The following is a 22,552-nucleotide window of genomic DNA, read 5'->3' as shown; positions in this document are numbered from 1 at the left end:
TATATACTTTCTGATGAGTGTTTCGGGTTCCTTAGGATATGCCCCACTTCTTTGCATGACATATTATACCACAAGGACACCAAACAGAAGCATGCAGTCAGCGCATCATTTTGCGGAGCACCTGGCCAGCTGCAGGGAGCTCACCGTGGCAGTCGGGCAGGAAGAGGGGGACTGCGGGACCTCCACTCTCCAGCACACACGTGGTTCTGCGGGCTGTTCTGCTGTCCTAAGAGTCTCCTGTCCAGAAGGGCCCAAGCTCTGGCTCAGCTGCCTCCCAAAGACTCGCTAAAAACCCTTATTACAAGCAATTCAAAGCATGAAATGAAAATTGATGCTTTCAACTCCTGGAGAAATGAAGACAGGAAGCTGCCAGAGCCTGTGTCCCTTCATTTTCCATGTCAGTTTTCAAGAATAGTTACCAGCATGTTACATGAGATAAGAACGTGGGTGGGGCTAAGTGTTCCTCCCTAAATTTGACCCCGTGAAAGCAGAGCTCTTGCAGTAAAGGACACGTCTGGTAGGATTGTATTCATAGCAAAAAGAAACACTTCCAAGTCAACGCTCCCCAGGTAAAGATGAAAAGCAATTCCCCTACGTAAAGGCGTATTAAAATAATGACTATACTCTTGACTGGGAATCCAATCACATTGCTCAATGTGGACAACCCAGATGAAAGCCGGGCCACTGTCCTGGAGAGATGGGCAAGCAAGTTCTATCTCTGCAGTTTAAACATCTGCAAAATAAGAGGCTGAGCAAGAATAGAACCTCAGTTATCCCGCAATGCTATGCTCCACAGCTTTAGGAATTAGAGAAGCATAGAGGGCAATACACTGTCTGCCTTCCCCTATTGAAACAGACGATCCATGAGAACAATCCTGGGACCCTTGGTATGCAGCAGAGTGTTGAATGACGGAATGAATGATATAAGAGGCAGAATAAGTTTGCTTTACTCTATGATTTGATTATCAAGAAATAAACATTCACAATTAAAAATGGCAAAGATGTGGGTTCATTTCAAGAACAGGCTATTGCCCTGACCGGTTTGGCTCAGTGGATAGAGCGTCGGCTTGCGGACTGAAGGGTCCCGGATTCGATTCCGGTCAAGGGCATGTACCTTGGTTGTGGCACATCCCCAGTGGGAGGTATGCGGGAGGCAGCTGACCAATGTTTCTCTCTCATTGATGTTTCTAACTCTCTATCCCTCTCCCTTCCTCTCTGTAAAAAATCAATAAAATATATTAAAAAAAAAAAAAAAGAACAGGCTATTAGATGGGACATTGGCTAAGTGCTTCTGGACTTTTAGGTATTAATAAGATACTATGAAAACAGGTCCAAACTTAAACTTGATGTTTGGAACACCACCTCTGCCACTCCCAGGTTCTTTGATCCCACACCAATGAACATCTCCACTTCGATGCCCCTATGACCATCCAGTGTACCTGGCCACTCCTCCCAGGACCCTGTGCTCTCTGGCCTCCTTCCGTATCGCCAACTCCATCACTAAGTTCTCTCTCCCGAGTACTTCTTGGGCTCCTCCCTTCCTCCTTTGCCTTAACATGGGCTCTCATTTTGACCTTAGGTTCCCTGTTGTCCCTCCGGCACTGATTCCATTCACTACACTCCTACAGCAAGGGTCAAGAAACTTTTTCTGGGAAGGACCAGACAATGAATAGTTCAGGCGTCTCTGTCTCAACAACTTGGCATTGCAGCACAAAAGCAGCCATGATCAACACATAAACAAAGCACTGTGCTCCAATAGAAGGTTTTAAACAAAAACAGGCAGTGAGCAGAATTCTGCCCTAGGACCACTGCCCTGCCTTAGATGACTACCATACTGGTTTACAAAAATACAAATAGGACCCTGCTATTCTGCTGCCTAAACTCTTCCAAGACTTCCACTGCCCCTGGGATAAGGTCCAGGGTCCTGGCAGGACGTACAAGGACCTGTGTCTGTCCTGCCACCGCCTTTCCCTCCAGCTCTCACCACTGCACATTCAACAAGCAATGGCTTGATGCCTCCCAGAAATGCCAGCCTCTGGTGCCATAATTTGTACATGCCTGGGGTCTGTTCCTGGAATGTCTCCATGTGCCCATCTGGCAAACCCTTGTCTGTCCTCCAAACCCACAACCATGTCTTTTCCATGAAACCTTTCCAGATCTGAATCCTGAACAAAACCAGGCCAGTCTCTCTAGTCCCCAAGGACTTGGCATTATTCCTCAGCCCATGTGACATTGAGCTGTCATTGCCAGGTATATGTCTCCCACCACCACCAACTCCACTGGACCCTAAATGAGGGTAAAGGCTGTGTTTTGCACAACTTTGCATCCTCTGGACCTAGCAAAATATCTAGCATATTGCTGGGTCATAGCAACTATTTGTTTCATTAAAAAAATCACAAATATTCCAACCTGAGGCTCATTTGACCTTCTATAACTTAAAAGAAATCTGGACTCTCTCACTATTCTAACTACTGTGGATATGCCAATGATTTAAATTCAACACTTGCTATTCAAACGTGTCCAAATATCAGGATGTACGGTTCTTTCTCAGGATGGTATAATTCAAAATTTCCTCTTTCAAATGAGATGTACTTTAAAACTGCTACTTAGCTGTCTCCCCATTAATCTTTAATGAGCTGCTTGAACAATGCTCGATGCTACACTCTCTTGCAGAAGGCTGAGGTCCTCAAGCAATTAGTTTGTCCTACCAAATACAGGCATCCCTTGTTTTATCGTGTGCCAAACTCTTTTACAAAGTGAAGGGAAGACACTCTACCAGCAAAAAGATGGCGACTCAATGAAGGTTCAGATGATGGTTAGCATTTATTAGCAATAAAGTATTTTTGTACATTTTTTAGGCCATGCTATTGCACACCTAGTCGACTACAGGACAGTGTAAACATAACTTTTACATGCACTGGGAAACTAAAAACTTCGTGTGACTCACTTTATTGAGATATTAGACCTCCTGCAGTGTTCTGGCAAGGAGCCTGCGGCATCTCTGAGTGTTCCCACACGAGCAAACCTACACAGAGCAGAAAATTCCTATGGCTTCCAGAAGCTACCAGAGCCTGAGACCAGGGGACACATGAGCTCGGAGTAAAGACTAGAAATAAAAAAAATCTTTCGCCTGTCAAGCTGGCAAAAATTTGAAAGATTATATTCAGTTTTGGCAAAGATGAAGGGAAATGAATACTTGTACACATTATGGGAATGTAAATTATACAATTCTTTGCAGAGAGTAATGTGGAAGTATTTTCTACTCTTAAACGCACACCCTCTTTTTATTTTGTTGTTAATCCTCAGCTGAGGATACCTTTCCATTGATGTTTGGAGAGAGTGGGAGGGAAAGGGAGAGACAGAGAGAGAGAAACATTGATGTGAGAGAGACACATCAATTGGTTGCCTCCCACATGTGCCCCAACCAGGGATGGGGATTGAGCCTGCAACAGAGGTACGTGCCCTTGACCTGAACCGAACCTGGGACTCTTCAGTCTTTGGGCCTATGCTCCAACCACTGAGCAAACTGGCTAGGGCATAATTCGCATCCTCTTAAACCCAGTTATGCCACGTTCAGGACTTTAACCTATGGAAAGGTTCGCACATGGGCACCAGCTCTCTGTGTAAGGATGCCTCTTTCAGCATGGCTTCTAGCATTCCAAAACTGGGACGTGATCTCCAAAATCAGGTGCAGGGATGTCCTCCATGAACTGCACACTCTACGCCCACTGCCTGCCTGACAGACCACTTCCATGTCAAATAGACATCTTCAACTCACTGAGTCCAAATGGAATTCCCCATCTTCAACCAAAAGATGACAGAGCCCCTGCTTTCCCCATCCTTCCAGTTGTCCAGGTTTAAAAACACCTTGGAGTCATTCCCAACTCTTCTCTTTTCATACCCCTCATCTTATCCATCAGACAGTTTTTGGGGGTAGACTTTCAAAATACATCCCTCCTCTTCCTCCACCACCTCCACCACTCCTACTCTGGCCTAACCACCATCTTCTTGCACCAGGATCTCAGTAACAGCACCCTGTGTCCTTTGCTTCCACCCCTCCATACATCCTTAACACCTTACTTCAGGTGAGACTTTCCCAATGGTAGCTGAGGCATGTCATTATCCCAGTCAAGACCCCGCAAGGGCTCCCATTTCTCTCTGAGTGAAGTGGTTACATGGTCCAAAGTGCTTGGTACTCTTTCTGCTCGCTCTTACACCCACTCTGGCCTCCCTGCGCTTCCTCAGACAATGCAGGGACCACTTCTGCCACAGGGCATTGTGCCCCATCTCCACAGGCTTCACCACCTTATTCTGCTCTGCTCCCCCCACAATATCATTTACCAGTTTCTAATGTACAAAATAAGGTATGTATGTATTTATTATTGCATCTACTGTTCACTGCCTGTCTCTCTGACTAGAACACACCTTATGAGGGATCTTTGTTTTGTGTGACACTATCCTACATAAAGGTTGCTAAATAAATATTTGCTGAATGAAAAAATATATCTTAGAGTTTTTGTGAAAACAAAGTGAACCAGCCCTAGCAAACATCCATCTAATCTATATAGACTCCAGTTATTATTAGAAAGAATAAAGCAGGAAGGCATGTGCTAATGTGGGAAGCTGCTCCTGGTAACGGCAATGAGGACAGCAAATATGGCCCAGTGTGCGAAGTTCCCAGTACTGTGAGCAATGCTGGAAACATGGAAACAATCTGTAATCCCTCCATTCGGGAAATCCTTCATTAGATTATACCAACCTCAACTCCACACTTTGGACACCAGGTAGCTGTTACCAAGAATTAGGCAAAAATATTTGCATTATTGTATGAAGATATCAATTTTAGGAGGGAAAGAAAAGTGACATTGGTTGAACAGGATGTAGAGTGTGATACCATTTTCTTTGAAAGAAAAAAAAATCTGTCTGTGTACATATTAGTGCAAAAAGGTTTGGAGGGAAACCAAATGACATATGTAATATATATTTACACATACACAGAAAAAAAAATATATATATATATTTTGAGGAGGGCTTATATTGTATTATTCCACTGTGCTTGACAGTTTTTTGCAAGCAATCCAGTAAACTTCAGTTTTGTCAACCACAGTAATTTTTAGGAACAAAATTCTTACAACTGAAAGATTTCACTTTAGCTAATCACTTCAACCTTATTCCCTATTCCCTGATCTTATCAGGACTAAATTAACATGGATTTTACTACAAGTTCTAGGAGGGTGTGTGTGTATGTGAGGGGCGGGGTGTCTGTTTTGTTCCCTTCACTATCCCAATACCTAAAAAGTGCCTGGCACATAGAAGGCCCTCATATTTATAAAGTAAGTTATTCTTGAAAGAGGTCACCTCCAGGTAAAAGTGTAAGTAGTGAATAGCAAAGGCCTCAGCAAGCTGGAGTGTTAAGCCTCATGGAAAGGAGTTAAGCGTTTTAGACTCTCTTGCTTCCCTTCCAGATATCTGTCTATAACTACTTACTTTTAAAGCAACTCTCTTTGGCACTGAGCCACAATTAATTAGAAAATTATGGCACTTAACTGTCTTATAGGCAACTTATTTCATATGGTTGTTATTAAATTTGTGGATTCCCATTGATCTAATCTTTATTTCAGCAAAGAAATGTACCAAGTGTGATAATTCAGAACCACGACCAATAAAGCAGAAAAAGCGGTGAAAAAAGGCGGTTCTTTAATCAGAACAGTCCAACTTTTAAGATCAATTAAACAGTGAGTAGAAGTCTAAATGCTTTTTTATTTCCAGTAGAACTACTGGATAAACTATGTAGTTTATGGAAAAGAATATGTGTTATTAATAGGGGAAAGCTCTGTTTCCTTTTCTATTTTAAACTGACTTTTCATGGAATTATACTTTTTGCACTATTTTGGTAATAGCAACCTCACTGTAGGAACCAGCTCAAACTTCTTGATGGCTGGCCAAACTTGTCGGTTCATCCACTCATTCAAGTATTTATTGAACACATATTATATGCTAAGCATTGTGCTTAGAACTAGGATATAGAAAGAAAAATAGCAAAAATCCCCATGGACAAAAGTATTAAGACTCACAAAATAGAGTTAAATGAACTATGCTTTTCTGCTGCCCTTTTTACAAACATTAAAACTATAAAAATCTTCTCATTTGAGAGCTCAACCCACGGATTCATTTTCAAGCTCAGTACCTGTAAAAATTAGGTACTATTTCCCCATTCTGTTTTTTCTCTTGAATCCGACAGCCTACTGAACGTTTAAGGCACGTGGTTGGCAAACTCATTAGTCAACAGAGCCAAATATCAACAGTACAATGATTGAAATTTCTTTTGAAGCCAAATTTTTTAAACTTAAACTTCTTCTAATGCCACTTCTTCAAAATAGACTCGCCCAGGCCGTGGTATTTTGTGGAAGAGCCACACTCAAGGGGCCAAAGAGCCGCATGTGGCTCGCGAGCCACAGTTTGCCGACCACTGGTTTAAGGGATGTCAATCTCACTAGGAGGAGGAATAAAAATCAACAAGAGCAAGGACTGTATTGGGAAAAACAACAACTCAACAGATGCCCAGATAGCGTTTAGGTATCAAGCACTGGACTACTGAGGACTGAACACACTTAGTGTTGTGGTCAGTGTGGAACCAACCACACATCAAATGGGTTTACCAATGCAAAATGGCCCCCCACACTGTTCCCGTGCCCCGTCTGCCCATCCTGTTCCTGGCTGAGGGCACCCTGCACCCTAAATTAACCACGTAGATGTGCTAGAGGCTGATAGTGGGGGAAACGTGTCATCAAGACCCGGGCAGCAAAGGAAGGCAGGCAAGGCCTTTGCGCTTAGTACTTATGACACTTCCAAAGCCTAAACACTACCCAGGGCCGACCTGCGTGCCGACACAGCCAGCAGCAGAGCCACTGACTGTTGGCATCACTGCCTTTCCTTCCCACCGGCTCCTCTAGGGAAGAAATCCCAGGGCAGCTTTCCTGGCGCCAGAGGGTGCCAGTATGACTGCAAGGGATGTGTTTACATGCAAATATTTGGGGTCTGATGATCATCATAAGAAACATTTTTCTAAAGAAGAAACAAACATGCTGACAACCAACTGGATTTTGCCATAAAAATATAGTTGGAAAGAAAAATTGGGAGTGTTTTGAGCAGGGTGGAGGGAATCTTTTGATTTAACTTTTCCTTATATCATTTCCACATTGACTTTTAACTTTAGAAATCCTTTTGCCTTGAGTTATAGTGTCTCACCAATTCTTTTCCCTACAGCAACTCCAACTTAGGTCTACAAAGTTATTTGGCTCATTAAATATGTGATCACAATTGGTATCACATTACTTGCTTTATATGACATAGAAACAGAAGTTATCCTTCAACCTTTTAATAACTGGTATCAATTAAACATGGTGGTTGGCTCCCTTGTGAACATGGAAATCTCTCCTTCTCACCTCTTTTTCCTCTCCTCTACCCACAGCCATATGACAAGAGGAGGGGCGCCTCATTAGCAGTGTGTGCGGGACGTGTCTTAGTAATATCAGCTCACGTCACTACTTATGGTGCCTTTAACACATGGGTACATTCTGCTCTTTCACATGAGGGCGTGAAAAGCCTACTGGCACTTATCACAAAATAGTCCTAGGTATACAGTGGTTCAAGGAGGTCCTTTCTGTTAATGAAACTGTTATCTGCAAGTTTTTGGAGACCTGGGTCCAGCAGACATACCTGGGCCACATGACAACCTGCTTCTTCCAGCCAATGTTAACTTAAAAGGCCGGAGGCTCTGGTCTCTGGGATGGGGATGGGAGTGGGGTGGGATGCAGGGGTGGGAGAGGCGTGTCATAATAAACACAACCACCCATGCTTTTTGCTCAGCAAGACCTATAGGTAATAATAGACACAGTCAAGAGCCACAATTGAGGGCAAAGAACAACAAACTGACACAAGCACAACAAATCCAAACACCAAAACCCCCAATTTTTAAAAAATGCCGCCACATAAATACAGCCTGAAAGATGCAGTGTGAGGAAGAAACCACACAGAAATGCACACAAGTGACCTTCAGTCTTTACCTCTGGTGGGGGCCAGGGGCTAAGAAGAGTGTCCTCAGCAGGGACTCTTCCCCCAGGCCCCACCCCTTTCCCAAAACCAGAAGAGGAAAAGCCTGGGGAGGATGGAGCAGAAGGCTTTTGTTGGCTCAGTTAGAAATGGAGGGATCAGGCCTCTGTTGATGCCATTAATCTGCCAGCGCTTCCTAGAGCACTAAAATCCACTGGCAAGTGATGAGCTGCATCTTGTTGACGAGTTGCAGTGCAAGTAAAATCATGAACAGAACCTAAGAGCTGATAGCAATCGATACTTGAGGGCTTCCAAAGTTATCATAAAACACCAGTTTTCAGAGGTTAATAGCTTTACAGATGATAAAACACAAGATTTTCTCAACTAAGAAATGCATTTATTTCCCCAGGACCAGAAAGACAGTAGGCTATTCTGGAGGTTACCAAGTTCATATTCTGTACATGGAATATATACACTTAAAAAATGTCCTAATGCCCTCATGCAAAAGCTTCCAGTTTTATCTGAACCTGCAACAAATATGTCTGAACCTTCCTAAAGCAATGAGTACTTGTTCACGAGGAATAGTCAACAAACAGACAACAACAAAGCCAGCGAGGCTAGCCAGACACACACACTCAGGAGTCGTCTCCCAAATGATTCTCAACAGGCAGTGCCCTGAGCATGGTAAACTCTAGGAAAGAGCAAGGGGTACACACAGCTAATCCTCATACATGTGTCACACCTGCCCTCAGATAATTTGGCTCAGGCACAAATCCACCCCCTTTGTTTGTGAGGCAAAGTGTATGTAACAACACCATGGACATGACAGCTTGCTTCTTGCAGGTACCCAGCGCAATGCAACTTAAGACTTAACAATCCCCAGCCTTCCTGGCTTGGCCGTTCACTTCCAAGAAGGACAGGGAGCCTGGCCTTGCTGCTCCAAGCTCCAGCAAGCCCGACTCTAGATTACGCTTTCTATTTTCTGGAAGCCCCCAGACATGCGTACCTTACCTAGTTAAGACTGCTGTGACACACACATGTTAATTTCCAGGAAGCGGACTTAAAAAGCCTTCTGCAAGTACAAGTCTTTCTTTTAAAAATGGGGAAAATGGGGAAAACGGGAGGGGGTGCGGATGCAGGCCCTTCCTCCTGGATTAATTCCCGGGAGCTTGCAAAGCCCTCCGAAGTGCAAAGGCATTTGCCCACCGCGCCCGCCCCAAGCAGCGGCTCTGGGCTCTCGGCTCTCGGCTCCCGCCTTCCCAGCCGCCGAAACAATGCAGCAACACAGTTACCAACACCTGCTGGAGCCGATTAAGATGCGCGGGGACGTATTGACTTCCCCCTCCCTTCCCTGCCCTCCACACTGAGCCGGCTTTCATCTCCTCCTCTACCATCCATCAGGAACTCATTGCGCCGGCCCCCTCCCCCTCCCACGCCCGGTCCCCATTCAGCCGAGCCCCTCGCCGAGCCCAGGCTGACTAGCACACTTTGGAATGCACTTCATTAAAATGTAGCCGCCCGATTCCAACCTGCAATGCGGAGGAGGCGATACAAAGCGCGGGCCACACTTCCTCCAGCATCCCCTTCAAAAGCCCCATTGTTCGCCAGGCATCTGCTCCAGAACCCGCCTCTCCCTACCCACTGACCCCTGATGTTTCTCTCCCTCTTCCCCTCCCCCTCCCCCTCCCCCTGTCCGGCCAAACGGGCCTGCCGGTGAATTAAACCGCAGCCGCAGCCATCTGGCCTCCCAAGCTGGCCGGGTTTCTCCCCGCCCCTCCTCCCTGGTCCACACACCACACGCGGCATCTTCACCTCCATGGATGTTCCCACAGCCCGAGCGCAAACCCCACGCCGGGCGCCTCTGCCGCCGCCCGCCCGCCCGTCCCCAGGTCCCTCCAGCGGCGGAGCGGAGAGTCCAGAGATGGGCAGGGCGGCGGGGGGCAGCGAGGGGCGATCCTGGACCACTTGTACTTGCCTGCAAACCCCAGCCTGATCGCCAAGATTAATCCTTCCCTTTGTGAGCCTGAAAGAGCCTCCTACCAGGCCGGTCCTCGGCTCTGCAGCGGCTGTAGAGAGAGGCGGGGGGATTGGGGGGGGATCCGAACCCCTTCCTCAGCGAGCCGGGGCGCCGTGGCCACCTGACCACAGGGCGGTTTGCGAGGGAAGAAGGTGCAGGCAGGCGGCAGGAGCAGCTGACGGTGCGAGAAGGGAGAGAAGATGCCCAAGCTTGCGCCTTTTATATTACTGGCGACATTTCTAACACATGACAACAATTTCCATCTGTATTTAAGCCTGAGTGTGAAAAAAGAGCATTACATCACAGCCCGGCTCCTGGAGGCTGCCGGCTATCTAGGCCAGGGGATGAGGGCGCACCTGCGGGGCTGGCCAAGCAGAGCAGGCCGGCATCTCTCTGGCCAGGCAGTCAGGTCCCATGTGCCCGCTAGGTCCTGCGGGAGCCCCAGGCCAAGGGAGGGCGGGGAATGGGGCTGCTCCCCGGGTGGCTGAGGGCGGGGGAAGGTGGAGACTCTTGGTTAGGGGTGCAACGCTGACTTGAGGCGATGGGGCAGAAGGCTCCGGTGCTTCAGGTGGGACCCCCCCCCCCCCCCCGCCTTTTCCATCTCGCTGCCTCTCCCCCACCTCTGGAGGGAATTTCAAAGATAACAACTCTCATGTTTGAAATCACAGTTTTCCTTGGAATTAAGATAAAGGTGGACAGAGAGGCTTAGAATATTAATGGGAAGAATCCACTTTCAAGGAACAGGCACTTCAAGAATTAAGGGCAGAATCTGGCTCAGCACCAAGCTGTTGCTTTGCTGCTTATCTCTGTCACTCAAGCCCTTTGAAAGCATCTGTTTTGAAAGCATCTGTAGGAGTCTAGGCATTATCTCCATTCCGTGTCTGATGAGACACCCTTCCCTGCCCCTGGTAGACCTCTGCCTTTGGAGAGGTAAGCTTTTTCTAGTGCCAGGTGGTCAGTCCTTGGCAACTGCTGATGCCACTCCTTGTCACAGACAGAGGATGCCCAGACTGTCAAGCAGGAAGTCAGCCCTGGGCCTGCCTCGCTCAGCCAGGTGTTAGAGCCAGGCACGACCATCCCCAGAATTCACTCCACTGCTCAAAGAGAAGGAAAGGAAGGGGCTGGGAGAGGCTCTGAGTGGAGAATAGTAGGAAAATAGGAAAGGGAGGCAGAAGCAAGGGACCTCCCTCCCCCTGGGGGGTGGGAGGAGAAGGGAATCAGAACCTCCATTCAAAATGGGCGGAGGCCCATGTGATGGGAAAGCAGCCTTAAGAATGAATGGCGGAGGTGATGGGCCAGCGGAACGGTTCCAGTAACAAGGTAACATCCATCCCTGGATGGGATGCAGTGCGGGCGGGCCTTCACATCACAGATGAGAAAACAAGTCTGTCCCTTCCCAGTGTGACTCGGCCAGCAGTCCCCGTGTGCATGGACGTCTGACTGTCTGTCCCCTGAACATCAGCATGTGGAAGGAATGCATTTCAACGCTTCCTGTCCTTCTGGTCACGCATGGTGGTCAAAGCCTCAACTCGAGGCAGGCTCACATTGCTCCACTTTCCTGCTGTGTGACCATGGATAAGTACCCTGCCAGGCTGAGCCTGTTCCTCCCTGTATAAAAAATGGAATAAAACCTATCCGCTTGCTGGGAGAATAATGTGTACCAAGGGCCTGGCACCATTCACCGCGCTAAGTGCTCACTAAATTGTCTCTGTGTAAAGTGTCTCCACAAAATGAAAGCCATCCTCTGCTGCTGCGGGCCCTGCACGCTGAACAGCTCCCAGGCCCCCTTAGAAGCGCAGAGCCCAGCCCTGGACGTCACTCTGCCTGTCTGAAGAGTGGGCGAGGCCTTGGGAGAGAGCAAAGGCCTTTGCTGCCAGCTTGCTCCACACCTACCTAGGAAGGCGCAAGCCCTGGGAGCGGAAGGTGAAGTATTAGCTTATATATTTGGTCTGAGAGTGAAAATAAACTTAAGGGAATCATTTCTTTATCAACCATGAATGTAATACATGTGGACAGTCAGATCATGGCCCTTTTAATCATCATCAAAAAAAGAAAAGCAGATTCTATTTAACACTTTTGAAAAGCTTTAGCCACAACCTAATACTGAAAAATGAAATTTTTATTTTATTAATTTTCCACAAGAAAATGATTGTGCAGTATAAATTAAATTGCTGTTTCACAAGGAAGCTGCATAGAAACTGTACGGAAAGGGACAAGAACACAAACTCCATTCTCTCCCTGAAAGAAAGAAGGAAAGAAATATTCAGGATGTAGCTTTCCAGTCTTCAATAGGGGGAGAAAAACAGCTTTCATTTGGTTTGGAAATAGCCTTGACAATAACAAACTGTTTTCACCCAGAGCTCCAAAGACCAGGTTTCCATGCATAAGTAAAGCAGAAGTAGAAGATTCCATGAAAATCTACTTGCTTCTTATCAGAGTACATACGGATCTCAAAGCTGAGCCTGCCTGAGCCTGTGTGGTCTCCAGCTAGTCCAGCAGAGATGCTTCACTGCATTTCTTCTGAACTCCTTTGTCCCACACAAAGGCCTAGCCCTGGGCCAGCCTTCCCTCAGGACCTGGCTCCTCAACCTTCAGGGTGAGCATGCGGTGTCCTCGGGGCACAGTTTAGAGTGGCATCAGAGTGCAGACACTTCTTCACTAGAAATTTTTAACAAACAACTGTGAGAAAAGGGCCAAGAGTTTCCCTCATTGAACAATTTGAAAACAATTAGGGAAGTGATCAGGAGTGGACTAATTAAATGTTGTGGAAATGTGACCACCGATGAGGCTCCTTCAAAACCCACCTGGGGCTCTTTCTCAGTACGAATCATTGGGTAAGAGACTACTACCATGCACCTCCCCTTCCCACCTGAAACATGGGATACAAGGTTCCTGCCCCACAGGGTTTGTTACAAAGACTGAGCGCCCAGCACAGAGAAAAGTGCTGTGTCAGTGTTTGCTGCCGTCCAATCACTGCTGACACAGGTGTGCATTCCTCACAAAGCTTGCTCTGCACGTCTTCCCACAAGTATTTACTGAGCACATACCATGTACATACACTGTTGGACATAGTAAAGAGGTTTGAGAAAAAGGCCAACAGCAAGCATACCATGCTTATACAAGAATGTTGCCAGCAGGAGCTAACAGGTGCTGACAATTCTAATGAACAGAATAATGGACAAATAGATCATGATATATTACTACAATGCAAGACTATATAGCAATAAAAAAATCAAACTACTGTTACATGCAAACAATATGGAGGAATCTCACAGAAGTAATGCTAGCCTAAGAAGTTAGAACAAAGGAATACATGTTGCATGACTCCATTTATATGGACTTCTAGAACAGGCAAAATTAATCTAGGGTGATAATTCAGAACCGAGGTTACTTACCTCTGGGAGAGAGAAGTGTTCAGTGGGAGGGAGCAGGAGAGGCCTGCTGGGAAGTTCACATGTTCTATATATTGATCTGAGTAATGGTTACAGGGATGGATGTGTGTGTGCATGGACACGTGGGTGCAGACGTGTGTGTGTGCGCGCGCGTAAAAACACTTCAAGCTCTGTGCTTAAGATTTATAGAGCTTACTATATGCATGTAATACCTCAAATCAAAAAACAAAACAAATGCACTCTCTGTTAGAACCCCAAAATGCCTAGCTCCAGTAACTGGCATAACTGGCATGCTACTCCACCAAGTTTGGAACAAGGGGGAGAAACAGACCAGTTTGTGGTAAAAGGAGAGGAAAGAGAGAAGGGGAAGGAAATAGAGAGAAGGAAGAGAGTGGAGAGCGGGGGAGGGGGAGGGAAGAACAGAGGGAGGGAGAGAGATGATGCGGCAGGGAGGCCAGGCCCCTAAAGCAAATACTATGAATTCAGAACAAAACAGCAAGTGCCATATCAACAAGTTATTTTTTTCATCTAGTCTATGTTCTTTAGAGAGACCATATTTTCTTAATTATATCTGACAGTGTTTCTCAATTAGTACATGAGCCACATCCACAGTGAGCTGAGGAGATTTGCATGGGTGTCTCATTCTAGCGAAATGAAGGGGTCTGAATACCCACCATTCAGACCTTCCGTAGCACATGGCCTACGGAAGGATACATTCAGCAACCAACAGGAAATTCAATCAAACTTGTATTAGCCACACATTTCTATTCCCTGGGGAAAACAAGGGAGACCTAGGTCAAAGGACTTTCTTGTAATTCCCAGAATTAGCTATAGTCCAGCAGGCAACATGGTTGGAACCTGGCCGACTTTCAGTCTCCCTAATGCCCCCATATGATGTCTCATTTTCAAGTCATATCACACTTGAAGAATACTTTATCTACAAGTTGGGCAGCATTTTTTCAAAATTCCACTGAAATAGATGTCTTTTTTTTCCAAATCACTAATTAAGTGAAGCTGAGACTGTGCAAAACCATTTAGAGATGGAAATAAGAAATGTGCATCCCTCGAATCAACTGAAGATGAAAACATAGGATACTGACGCTGTAACTCCTAACAACCCTACAGGTAACAATGTTCATCTTAGGAGATGGGAAAGGAGAAAAATGTCAAGTTCATTTACGTAGAGCAACTGCAATTAGAAAGCCAATGTAATAAATCACTTACAGGGCATCAGCTTGTTGACCTAGAAGATTACTTCCCTTCTAGCATAACCAAAGCAAAGCACTTAAGGTCCACTTCTCAGAGGCAGCTCATGCGAGTAGAGAAGCCCCAACGAGAAATACGGCATCCTCAGAAGACATGGGCCAACAATAGTTTTCTTCTGATGACAGGAGTGGTGAGAAATGAATGAGGAGGCTGTGCCCTGGTAAAACTGGGGTTCCGTTAGCACCTATCTCTCTCATTTACACAGTTCTTGACAACTGTCACCTACCCTGCTCAGCCTTCTTCCATAATAAGCAACTACATCTGAGTGTGAAACAGCCATGCCTTGGCTCAGAGGTGCCCCCCCCCCCCCATAGCATCCCATACCTCCCAAGGTTGCCAAGGAAGGGAAGGGGCAAAAAAGTCATTTAACCCAGGCCTCCTACTCATGAAGTGCCTCAAATTTAGACTTTGTTCTCTTCAAATAAAGTGATACCTACAGTTATAAAGACACACTAAAAAGAAGAAAATATACTTAAACTTGGGGTCTATTTTCAGACTACACTGACTTTCATGTACCTTGAATTAATGTTTTTTGCATCTTGCAATTAGTGAATAGTGCGATTATACCACATTGCTATGTGAATGTTAAAAACATTAAATAAATGCTAACATTAAGACCATGTCCTAACTTTTTGCTGTTGCATTAGTCTTTGTTGTTGTGTTTTCAAATATTTCATAAGAGTCAGATCTCTCAGTCCTTAGGAGGGCCACAGGAGCAAGCACCATCCAAAGGACTTCATTATCTTGAGACTGGGCCTGGCGATAGGGATGCTTACTGTATCTATTACGCCCCTAGTAGAAATACTCCTTTTAAAGTCAAGGTAAGCCTAGAGATGTTAAGGAGAGTCACTTGCCCACGGTCCCATGGGTAGATCTTTCCTGACTCTCCCTGGGAAAGAGGTTCCACTGCCTTCATTTCACCTCTCCTTTGGTATTTGTTTCACTTCCTGCTCACACTGATTCGCTGGTCTCAAGACTGAGGTTGGTGCTCATTCTTGTATGTCATTCAGTCCTGGGCTTACCCTATCATGGGACTTACCTTACTCTAGGATAGCTGCTATTGTCTGTCTTCCCCACTACACTGTGAACTCCCCTAGAGCAGGAAATGTTACCTGCTCACAGTAGTATTTACTACATGTTGGTTGAATGCACAGATAAATGGCATAAATGGAGAATGGTTGGGTAAGTAGATGGATCAATTGATTGATGAAAAAAGAAAACAAATAATAGTTACTACCCACCAATAAGATCCAATTTTAATACTGTCTCCAGCCTTTAATTAGCTGAACTAAGAATAGAGAGATCTTGTAACTGGATTAGATTAGGCCTCTGGTGTTCAAGCATCCAGGGGATATTATCCTTACTGGGGTAAGGGACCACTTCACCATACCTGGAGAGCATGGTTGAGGCACGTACCTCCTGAATGAATGGAAATTTGATTCTATCCCTCAGGCTTTAAGTCTAGCTGAGTATCTCCTCTGAAGAGAACTCAGCCACTGTAAAAACCAGTCAGAGGGCTGCCCACCAAGGCACCATTCACATAGATTACAAACGAAATAGTGCCCCCTGGAGTTGAATGATGTAGTGGCTTTGATGGAATCTAAGAGGAGCAAGTAACTATCACAGACCAAATAACAAAAGACAACACACCAAAGAAAAGGAATATGTTTAGTTACTGATTCTTTTTCTTGTTTTTCTCAGATCTTTTCTAGAGCTACAAAATAGGCAATATGAGTTACCGGTTAAGAGCAAAACTTCTAGAACAACACTCCACAGCTCTACCACTTAGTAGCTGTGACATCTTGACCAAGTTGTTTAACCTTTTTGTTCCTCAGTTCCAGGAATGTGGAGAGTAACAGCATCTGCATTCCAGGGTCATCGTGAGGATTAAATGAGTTATTATGCGAACACAGAATAAAACCTGGCACATGGCAAGTGCTCAGTGTTAATAATAATTATCATTATACTTTCATAGCCACCTAGAATCTCATTGGCAGGTATTTCGGATCCATGTAAAATAATTTTCCTTGTTTATTTTCTAAAAGTCTTCAGTATGTGCATATGTATCTGTATATACAGATGTACACATACATAGTCTTAGTGAATAAAATGTGGTGGTTACTAGAGGGAGCACTGGTATCCATCCTGACTGCCTGGTTCCATCCATTCCATAGCTGTGGGGCAAGTCACTTAGCATCACCATGTCTCAGCTTCCTCCCCATAAGTGAGAAACTATCATTAAAATTCTCAGCCTATACTTGATATTCCATAAGTGGTCGATTTTTGTTTTATTATATGTACAATGTCTTCCAGGCTAATCGCTCCATATTTAATAATAAATCTCAATTATAGGCTAAAAGCACTGATAATTAATAATGGGGGATATGAAAACATAACACATATAATTCTCATCCCAAAAACTGTATTTGTTGCTTTTTAATTTTTTGTATGGATTAAGTCTTAAAATACTTTCTTTAGAAATAACTTCAAATTTCCAGAAAGTTGCAAGAATAAGAATAGTACAACGAACACTGTATACCCAGATTTATCTAATAGTAACATTTCCACCTATTGGCTTGTCATTTGTTCTCTCCTTCTTTCTCCCGCATTTAATGCATTTTTAACCACTTACAATGTTTTGTCGTCATTCGAGAGTAAGATGCATTTACCATAGCCCATTACCCCTGAAAACATGGGAGTATTTCCTAAAATAGGAATACGTAAATGGTTAATTTTAAATACAATAGGAAAATATGTCATTGAGTGATGTCTACTTCTTTAAATGTAAGGTAATCCTTTGGGGTAGCTCATTTCATTGGGACTTTAGGTAAGCTCGTCAGAGGATAACTGGTAAGTATCCTTTTTTGGATCTTAACATAAATGTACATAATCCATTATAGAAGCTGGAAATTACTTGTAATATATTATTGAACACATTTGATATAAGGAGATTTCTTTTAAAATATACTGAGTGGCCAGATTATTATGATCTCTGAACGCATAATAGTCTGGTCACTCAGTGTAATATTGGCTGGTGTGGCTCAGTTGGTTGAGCTTCGTCCTGTGCACCGAGGGGTCACCGGTTGGATTCCTGGTCAGGGCACATGCCCAGGTTAAGAATTTGGTCCCAGGTTGGGATGTGTGCAGGAGGCAACCAATAGATGTTTCTCTCTCACATGGATGTTTCCCTCTCTCTTCCTCTCCCTTCCTCTCTCACTAAAATCAATAAAAGTAAATAAATGAAATAAAATATATTGTACTTTATTTGAATGATTCTTGGGAAACTCAAACTTGGTAAAGCCATCTCTTAAATAATAGACAGTAAGGATACTGTGAAAACTTCTATGTTCCTATAAAAATTGCTGTGGAAATTGCTTTATAATTGCAATAAATCTGGATGAAAATGTCGAGCTAAATTTATAAAGCAATTAAATAAATTAACAAGACTGTGAAACAGATATTTTAATATCCTACACCCAGCCAAGGATTAATCCATACGTTATTAAGAAAAGATTCTTTTTTAAAAAATTCAATATATTAATTTAAAAAATGTTCTCCAAGGTGACTGGGCCCAAAAAAATATAGCAAGAGCGTAGACTCTTGCAGGCAGTGAGAACTGGATATGAGCCTGGGTTCCATCATTATTAAACTGTGCATCCTTGAACAAGCGTCTTACCTAAGTTCCCCACACCGACACTGCACACTCATCATACAGGGTTGATAATACTATGTCTCGCAGGGTTTAGAGAGGGTTAAAAGAGTCAAAACTTGTAAATCACTTAGCACAGTGCCTGGTACATATAGTAACCACTCAGTTAAGGAGAGATTTATTAAGCAGTGAGGCTGAACTAACATGTTTTCATAAGAAGATTATAAATTACATCAACTCTAATTAAACTTAAATCTAGACTCCTATGACTTTCCCTTTTTCTACACTCCTGAGAACCCTGGAAAAAAGAGCACCAGCCGTGTTTATATGAGTCTATTAAAAGACACACATAAATCAAGTCCAGTGTTAGGAGCTCTTACGTTTGTAGTTTTTCTTTTATTTTTTTTCCAATGACTTCATCTACTCAGCAAATATACAATGGCAATTAGGGTAACAACATATAATAAGAAACACAAAGAAAAAGAACATTGGGGAATTAGCTGATGCTGGGAATATGCAGAGAAAGCGCTGTTTCAAGCAGGCCTATTATTGGCTAAATCATCCAATTATTAATCTTCCCTGTGTTCTCGCCTCACTGCTAGTGTGAGGCTGTTACTCAACAAATGCTAGGAAATGATTTTAACTTAGCGTCCCCAAAAGAATCATATAAATCATTAAAAAAAAAGATAGTCATATAAATAAGGCCCAAAGCCTAATGAGAACTTAAAAAGAGAAAGGGGAGAATGTGGCTTGAGGATTCATGCTGGAAAGGAGGGACAGAGGCAGGGGAGAGAGTCTGACTGGAGAAAGGAGGGAGGAGGCAGGGGAGAGAGAGTCTGACTGGAGAAAGGAGGGAGGAGGCAGGGGAGAGAGTCTGACTGGAGAGAGGCCTGTGAGGTGTCTGGCTCACTGCTGGGCTCTGGACTTCTCAGAAACAGTGATGCTAATGGGAGAATAGAAGCCCAGGAAGCCTGGGTCACCTGTTCAAGTCAACAAAATCCATGAGTGGGAGAACCTGCCAGCTGCTCCAACCCAACCCCCCAGAAAGCCTGTTACACCCGAGCGCTACCCCACCCCCCTGGGAGGAGAGGAAAGGTCCCAGACCTCCTCAGGGGCTCGCTGCTGGGAAAGCTCCACACAGCCCCACTGGGGTGGGAGGCTGTGGGAATGAGGATGGCCATTTTGTTTTGGGTTGTCGCAAAGTAGGTGTGTGCCTGGCATCTATCGGGTGGGTGTTATCAGAATAACAGAGAACATTCTCACATCCCTCACAATCTTCAGTGCCCTTCCAAGCAGTCATGTGGATGAACATTTGTTAACAGTAACTATTATCCACATTATCCTATATAATAAAGAGGTAATATGCAAATTAGCCCTCAGGCCCTCACAAGATGGCTGCCTATGACCAGGCCAGCAGGGGGGTTAGTGAAGGATAACCAAATGACTGTACAAGCAGGCTGCATGGGGCGACCAGGCCGGCGGGGAGGGTGGGGGAGGGGCAGTTAGGGGCAACCAGGCCGGCAGAGGGGGGCACTTGGGGGCAACCAGGCTGGCACGGGGGCAGTAAGAGGTGACCAGGCTGGCGGGGGGGAAGGGCAGTTAGGGGTGACCAGGCCGGTGGGAAGGGGGTGCAGTTGGGGGTGATTAGGCTGGCGGGGGGAGGGGGCAGTGAGGAGCGAGTAGGCCAGAATGGGAGCAGTAAGAGGCAATCAGGCCAGTGGGGACGGCAGTTAGGGGAGACCAGGCAGGCAGAGGGGCAGTTAGGGGCAATCAGGCAGATAGGCAGGTGAGTGATTAGGAGCCAGTGGTCCAGGATTGTGAGAGGGATGTCTGGCAATTGGACATCCCCCCAGGGGTTCCAGATTGGAGAGGGTGCAGGCTGGGCTGAGGGGACCGCCCCTCCCCCCCATGCACAAATTTTGTGCACCAGGCCTCTAGTATCTAAATCAGGGGTCCTCAAACTTTTTAAACAGGGGGCCAGTTCACTGTCCCTCAGACCATTGGAGGGCCGGACTATAGTTTAAAAAAAAAACTATGAACAAATTCCTAAGTGCACTGCGGGCCCTGGACGAGTCGGCTGCTAAGCAGGACAGGCAGCGGCACCTGGCGGGCCAGATAAATGTCCTTGGCGGGCCGCATGTGGCCCGCGGGCCATAGTTTGAGGACCCCGGATCTAAATAAAAGGTATTTTTTCTAAGCCATGGGCATAAAAGCCATGGTTTCTGAATTGGGCATAAAACTGCTTACTTGACTATAGCATTACTTTGTGAAACACAAGCCACATCTCAGCTGGTGGAACAGGAAACTGTGAGAAGTGGTCCAGCAACAGAGGGCATCCTATGTTTAAGGTGTTTTCCATGTACGTAACGCTAAGCTACTAGTAAGCAATGTAAAAAGTACAACAAATCAAAAGCATAAGAATTCATCCCTACCCAGGAGGCTGCTTTGTTGGCAAAACATCCTGTTAGCCCAGTTGGCATGTCTCAGTGGTTGAGCATTGACCTATAAACCAGAAGATCATGGTTCGATTCCCAGTCAGGGCATGTGCCTGGGTTGTGGGCTTGATCCCCACTGTGGGGCATGCAGGAGGCAGCCAATCAATGATTCTCTCTCATCACTGATGTTTCTCTCTCTCTCTTCCCCTTCCTTCCTCTCTGAAATAAATAAAAATATAAAAAGGAAAACAAAACAAAACAAAAACACCCACAATCCCATTATATAGTTATATAGGATGTTTTTAGCAGCACCACATTTAAAGTCATCTGTTAAAATATAAATATTAGGTGTACCGGTTAATAATGTAGATTTTTTTCAATAGATGGAGTTACACATATGTTGATATATATGCAATTTGATTTGTATGCTATTTTGTTGTATTGGCAACAAGCTTCAAAACTTCATATGTCAAATTCTCTGAAGATGTTAACATCATAGATATTTTTACACTTAAAAATGTCGAATTTCATGCCCCAAAAAAGAGCATTTGTGGGAAGTTTTAATTCATTACTTCATTTTGAAGAAAAATGCTGCTGAATACTTCGGGAAGCTTATGGTGAACATGCTCCATCTCAAGATACTTGTGAATGCTGGTTTAAATGCTTTAGAAGTGATGATTTCGATGTGAAAGACAAAGAACGTCCAGGTCAACCAAAAAAGTTTGAAGACCAACAATTACAATCATTATTGGAAGAAGATGCGTGACAAACTCAAAGACAACTTGCAGAAAGATTAAACATTGCTCAGCAAACAATTTTCAATCGTATACAAGCAATGGGAAAGATTTGAAAGGAAGGAAAATGGGTGCCACATCAACTGAATGAAAGACAAATGGAAAAAAGAAAAGTCATTAGTAAAATGTTGCTTCAACAGCACGAAAGAAAGTCTGTTTTGCATCGAACTGTGACTGGCCATGGAAAGTGGATTTATTTTGAGAATCCCAAACGCACAGAATCATGGATTGATCCAGGTCAGCCATCAACATCGAATGCAAGGCCAAATCGTTTCGTACCACTTGTTCTGATTGATGGCACACGCACTTTCTGAGCAGCACTTCAAAACGTATGAAGAAGTAGAAAATTGGGTCTCTGAATGGTTTGCCTCAAAACAAGAAAAGTTCTATTGGGACGGTATCCACAATTACCTGAAAGATGGGGAAATGTGTAGCTAGCGATGGACATTACTTTGAATAAAGCACTTTTGATGTTTCTCTTGAAAATGATCGTGTTTTCTTTGTTTACCAAATCTGCCATTATTAACCGGTACACCTAGTATTTGTAGGATGGAGAACCCTGTACCACAGCATGAACCATTCATTTGTGCTCTAATTCTTGGCCTCTTTGAGGACAGCCAATAGGAAATCGATGTAGAAGAAGTAGTTTTTGATGGAGAAGGAAAGAAAGGATAGGTAGGGGGAGTAAAGGGGGAAGTCAGTGGCTAGGTGGAATCTCCAGACCACAGACAAACCAGAGCACATGAGAAAACACATTATTGATGGTAAAGGATGGGGAGAGAAGAGGTGAGAATAGATGGGGAATTCATGAAGACTGGATTGAGTAGAATAGAGGCAGGCATTAAAAGTCTAGTGGGCTTGAGCCCAGACCTTTCCTAATCTGTGCGTCCTCTGTGAGGCTGGAGTTAGAGTTGACAGATGTGTAAGGATCATGGCAAATACCTAAT

The 22,552-nt window shown here is 44.7% G+C and overlaps 1 protein-coding gene across 21 annotated transcripts in view; it reads right to left on the bottom strand.

The window, feature by feature from the left end:
• Positions 1-22,552, bottom strand: part of MAGI1 (membrane associated guanylate kinase, WW and PDZ domain containing 1) — a 586,630-nt gene that overhangs the window by 214,110 nt on the left and 349,968 nt on the right. For 2 of the 21 annotated variants that reach the window (XM_080671490.1, XM_080671491.1), the window contains exon 1: positions 10,028-10,313. The exons of 18 other annotated variants lie outside the window; for them this stretch is intronic. The gene's annotated coding sequence lies outside the window, so the exon portion shown is untranslated. Of the gene's footprint in view, positions 1-9,581; positions 9,628-10,027; positions 10,314-22,552 lie in introns of those variants that run through there. One more of the 21 variants, XM_080671493.1, reaches the window with a different exon arrangement.

Source organism: Plecotus auritus, assembly GCF_963455305.1.
Source record: "Plecotus auritus genome assembly, chromosome: 6".
Lineage (NCBI taxonomy): Eukaryota > Metazoa > Chordata > Mammalia > Chiroptera > Vespertilionidae > Plecotus > Plecotus auritus.
The sequence above is the reverse complement of the archived record's forward strand: the minus strand, read 5'-3'. Positions and strand labels throughout refer to the sequence as shown.